Source organism: Mirounga leonina, unplaced genomic scaffold (genome assembly GCF_011800145.1).
Source record: "Mirounga leonina isolate KUSES-001 unplaced genomic scaffold, KU_Mleo_1.0 Mir_150, whole genome shotgun sequence".
NCBI classification, from domain to species: Eukaryota; Metazoa; Chordata; class Mammalia; order Carnivora; family Phocidae; genus Mirounga; species Mirounga leonina.
The window spans coordinates 3,948,543-3,954,542 of NW_023270374.1; positions in this window are offsets into that span (position 1 = coordinate 3,948,543).

The window sequence follows — 6,000 nt, forward strand, 5'->3', positions numbered from 1 at the left end:
ATCGAAGAAAAGAAGAGCAACAACTCTCTCATCAGAAAAGCGACCACTTTCTGGAAGGTAGGAGGTGCGGAGAAGTGAATCCGCGGCGATATTCGGGAGGATAGACGGCGGGGGAGGGGCCTCCGTCGGCCGCTTCTGGCAAGTGACAGAACCGCGGAGCACAAAATCGGAACTTTTAGAAGTCGGCTCCGCTGAGGGACGTCACTCCGGTGGCTAAGCGGGGGGTGGAACCCTCCAGGACAGTGTGGTCTCAGGACCCTCGGGGTCACAGAAAGACCGGGGGTGCCTGAGTGTGGCAGAGCTCCCAGGTATCGGAGCAGGGAAGCTGGCTGCAGAGGCGGAGCCCAGGCGCGGGCTCTCAGCTCGGGGTGGCCATAAACCGTGATCCGCGGCCCAGTCGGGCCCCTGCTCCTCCAGCAGGGACCCAACAAGCGGCAGATCCAGGGAGACTCACCCTCCTCCCCCGGGAGGAGCCGCGCGGGAGTGCACCGCAGGATCTGCCGGGTTTGGAGACTCCACCCGGGGTCGGGTGCCAGAGATAGAAACCCGCAGTCACAGGCCGGTTGAGCACGGAGTGCAGCTGCAGACTGGGGAGACGGGAGTGACTGACGGCTTTTCTCTGGGGGCTCACTGAGGAGCGGGGCCCCGAGTTCTCGGCTCCTCCAGGGCGGAGATTGGAAGGCCGCCATTTTCACTCTCCGCCTCCAAAGCTATACGGAAAGCTCGCAGGGAACAAAAGCCCCGGAGAGCAAACCCGAGCAGATTACTTAGCCGGGCCGGGGCAAGGGCGGGGCAATTCCGCCTCTGGCAGAGACATTTGGAACCCACGGCAACAGGCCCCTCCCCAGAAGATCAGCGAGAACAGCCAGCCAAGACCAAGTTTACCGATCAATGAGAACAGCCGAACTCCAGCGCTAAGGGACTACTGCACATAGAATTCACGGCTTTTTTACCATGATTCCTTAGTCTATTAAAGTTAATTTTTTTTTTAACTGTCTTTTGTCTTTTTATTTCTTTTTGAATTTTTCTTTTTCCCTTTTTCAAACAACATCTTATCAATCCCTTTTTTTAAAAAAAACATTTTTATTTTTCATTTTTAGAGTCATATTCTATCCCTTCATAGTAGTTACCCGTATTTTTGGCTTATATATATAAGTTGTTCTCTCTTTAAAATTTTGAGATAGTTTCTTCTAACAGATTAAAATATACCCTAAATCTCTAGTATATGGTGTTTTCTATTCCCCTGCCTGATCACATCCTCTCCCTTTTTTTTTCTTTGTCTTTTTTCTTTTTTTAAATCCTCTTCTTTCTTTTTTCAAACAACTTCTTATCAATTCCTTTTATAAAATTTTTTATAATTTCCATTTTTACAGTCATTTTCCATCCCTTCATCATTATCAACCCTTATTTTTGTACATATATAAGTTTTTCTTTCTTTAAAATTTTGGGAGACACTTTCTTCTAAAAGACCAAAATACACCCCAAATCTAGTGTGTTGCACTGATCTATATACCATATAGATCATATTTGATCACATTCTGGTTTTTCTTTTGTTGTTGTTGTTTTGTTTTGTTTGTTTTTGTTTTTATCTTTATCTTTTTCTTTTTTTTTCTTTTTCTTTTTTCTCTCTTTCCCCTTCTTATCCCACTGCTTCAGGTCTTTTCTGATTTGTTTAGAGTATATTTTCTGGGGACGTGGTTACTCTGCTAGCATTTTGTTCTCTCATTAATCTATTCTCCTCTGCACAAAATGACGAGACGGAAAAAATCACCTCAACAAAAAGAACAAGAGGCAGTACCGACTGCCAGGGACCTACTCAATACGGACATTAGTACGATGTCAGATCTACAGTTCAGAATCATCACTTTAAAGATACTAGCTGGGCTTGAAAAAAATATGGAAGTTATTAGAGAAACTCTTTCTGGAGAAGTAAAAGAGCTAAAATCCAACCAAGTAGAAATCAAAAAGGCTATTAATGAGGTGCAATCAAAAATGGGGGCGCTAACTGCTAGAATAAATGAGGCAGAAGAGAGAATCAGTAATATAGAAGATGAAATGATGGAAAATAAAGAAGCTGAGAAAAAGAGAGATAAACAACTACTGGATCATGAGGGCAGAATTCGAGAGATAAGCGATACCATAAGACAAAACAACATTAGAATAATTGGGATCCCAGAAGAAGAAGAAAGAGAGAGAGGGGCAGAAGGTATAATGGAGCAAATTATAGCAGAGAACTTCCCTAATTTGGGGAAAGAAGCAGGCATGAAAATTCAGGAAGCACAGAGAACCCCTCTCAAAATCAATAAAAATAGGTCAACTCCCCGACATCTAATAGTAAAATTTACGAGTCTCATAGACAAAGAGAAAATCCTGAAAGCAGCTCGGGAGAAGAGATATGTAACCTACAATGGTAGAAACATTAGATTGGCAACAGACCTATCCACAGAGACCTGGCAGGCCAGAAAGGACTGGCAGGATATATTCAGAGCACTAAATGAGAAAAATATGCAGCCAAGAATACTCTATCCAGCTAGGCTGTCATTGAAAATTGAAGGAGAGATAAAAAGCTTCCAGGACAAACAAAAACTAAAGGAATTTGCAAACATGAAACCAGCCCTACAGGAAATCTTGAAAGGGGTGCTCTAAGCAAAGAGAGACCCTAAAAGCAACATAGACCAGAAAGGAACACAGACAATATATGGTAACAGTCACCTTACAGGCAATACAATGGCACTAAATTCCTATCTTTCAATAGTTACCTTGAATGTAAATGGGCTAAATGCCCCAATCAAAAGAAACAGGCTAACAGACTGGATTAAAAAACAAGATCCATCAATATGCTGTCTGCAAGAGACTCATTTTAGACCCAAAGACACCCCCAGATTGAAAGTGAGGGGGTGGAAAACCATTTACCATGCTAATGGACACCAAAAGAAAGCTGGGGTGGCAATCCTTATATCAGACAAATTAGATTTTAAACCAAAGACTGTAATAAGAGATGAGGAAGGACACTATATCATACTTAAAGGATCTATCCAACAAGAAGATCTAACAATTGTAAATATCTATGCCCCTAACATGGGAGCAGCCAATTATATAAGGCAATTAATAACAAAAGCAAAGAAACACATCGACAACAATACAATAATAGTGGGGGACTTTAACAGCCCCCTCACTGAAATGGACAGATCATCTAAGCAAAAGATCAACAAGGAAATAAAGACTTTAAATGACACACTGGAACAAATGGACTTCACAGATATATTCAGAACATTCCACCCCAAAGCAATGGAATACACATTCTTCTCTAGTGCCCATGGAACATTCTCCAGAATCGATCACATCCTAGGTCATAAATCAGGTCTCAACCGGTACCAAAAGATTGGGATCATTCCCTGCCTATTTTCAGACCACAATGCTTTGAAACTAGAACTCAATCCCAAGAGGAAAGTCGGAAAAAACTCAAATACATGGAGGCTAAAGAGCATCCTACTGAAGAATGAATGGGTCAAACAGGAAATTAAAGAAGAATTAAAAAAATACATGGAAACCAATGAAAATGAAAACACAACTGTTCAAAATCTTTGGGATGCAGCAAAGGCAGTCCTAAGAGGAAAGTATATAGCAATACAAGCCTTTCTCAAGAAACAAGAAAGGTCTCAAGTACACAACCTAAGCCTACACCTAAAGGAGCTGGAGAAAGAACAGCAAATAAAGCCTAAACCCAGCAGGAGAAGAGAAATCATAAAGATCAGAGCAGAAATCAATGAAATAGAAACTAAAAGAACAGTAGAACAGATCAACGAAACTAGGAGCTGGTTCTTTGAAAGAATTAACAAGATTGATAAACCCCTGGCCAGACTTATAAAAAAGAGAAGAGAAATGACCCAAATCAACAAAATCATGAATGAAAGAGGAGAGATCACAACCAACACCAAAGAAATACAAACAATTATAAGAACATATTATGAGCACCTCTATGCCAGCAAATTAGATAACCTGGAAGAGATGGATGTATTCCTAGAGATGTATCAACTACCAAAACTGAACCAGGATGAAATAAAAAACCTGAACAGACCTATAACCACTAAGGAAATTGAAGCAGTCATCAAAAATCTCCCAAAAAACAAAAGCCCAGGGCCAGACGGCTTCCCAGGGGAATTCTACCAAACATTTCAAGAAGAATTAATACCTATTCTTCTGAAACTGTTCCAAAAAATAGAAACGGAAGGAAAACTTCCAAACTCATTTTATGAAGCCAGCATTACCTTGATCCCAAAACCAGACAAAGACCCCATCAAAAAGGAGAATTACAGACCAATATCCCTGATGAACATGGATGCAAAAATTCTCACCAAAATAGTAGCCAATAGGATCCAACAGTACATTAAAAGGATTATTCACCATGACCAAGTGGGATTTATCCCTGGGCTGCAAGGTTGGTTCAACATCCGCAAATCAATCAATGTGATAAAGTACATTACCAAAGGAAAGAACAAGAATCATATGATCCTCTCAATAGATGCAGAAAAAGCTTTTGACAAAGTACAGCATCCTTTCTTGATCAAAACTCTTCAGAGTATAGGGATAGAGGGTACATACCTCAATATCATAAAAGCCATCTATGAAAAACCTACAGCAAATATTATTCTCAATGGGGAAAAACTGAGAGCTTTCCCCCTAAGGTCAGGAACGCGGCAGGGATGTCCACTATCACCAGTGCTATTCAACATAGTATTGGAAGTCCTAGCCACAGCAATCAGACAACAAAAAGAAATCAAAGGCATTCAAATTGGCAAAGAAGAAGTCAAACTCTCACTCTTTGCAGATGATATGATACTTTATGTGGAAAACCCAAAAGACTCCACCCCAAAACTGCTAGAACTCATACAGGAATTCAGTAAAGTGGCAGGATAGAAAATCAATGCACAGAAGTCAGTGGCATTCCTATACACCAACAGCAAGACAGAAGAAAGAGAAATTAAGGAGTCGATCCCATTTACAGTTGCACCCAAAACCATAAGATACCTAGGAATAAATCTAACCAAAGAGACAAAGGATCTGTACTCAGAAAACTATAAAATACTTATGAAAGAAATTGAGGAAGACACAAAGAAATGGAAAAACGTTCCATGCTCATGGATTGGAAGAACAAATATTGTGAAGATGTCAATGCTACCTAGAGCAATCTACACATTCAATGCAATCCCCATCAAAATACCATCCACTTTTTTCAAAGAAATGGAACAAATAATCCTAAAATTTGTATGGAACCAGAAAAGACCCTGCATAGCCAGAGGAATATTGAAAAAGAAAAGCAAAGCCAGCGGCATCACAATTCCGGACTTCAAGCTCTATTACAAAGCTGTTATCATCAAGACAGCATGGTACTGGCACAAAAACAGACACATAGATCAATGGAACAGAATAGAGAGCCCAGAAATGGACCCTCAACTCTATGGTCAACTAATCTTCGACAAAGCAGGAAAGAATGTCCAATGGAACAAAGACAGTCTCTTCAACAAATGGTGTTGGGAAAATTGGATAGACACATGCAGAAGAATGAAACTGGACCACTTCCTTACACCACACACAAAAATAGACTCCAAATGGTTGAAAGACCTCAATGTGAGACTGGAGTCCATCCAAATCCTAAAGGAGAACACAGGCAACAACCTCTTTGACCTCAGCCGAAGCAACTTCTTCCTAGAAACATCGCCAAAGGCAAGGGAAGCAAGGGCAAAAATGAACTATTGGGACTTCATCAAGATAAAAAGCTTTTGCAAAGCAAAGGAAACAGTTAACAAAACCAAAAGACAACCGACAGAATGGGAGAAGATATTTGCAAATGACATATCAGATAAAGGGCTAGTATCCAAAATCTATAAAGAACTCATCAAACTCAACACCCAAAGAACAAAGAATCCAATCAAGAAATGGCAGAAGACATGAACAGACATTTTTCCAAAGAAGACATCCAAATGGCCAACAGACACATGA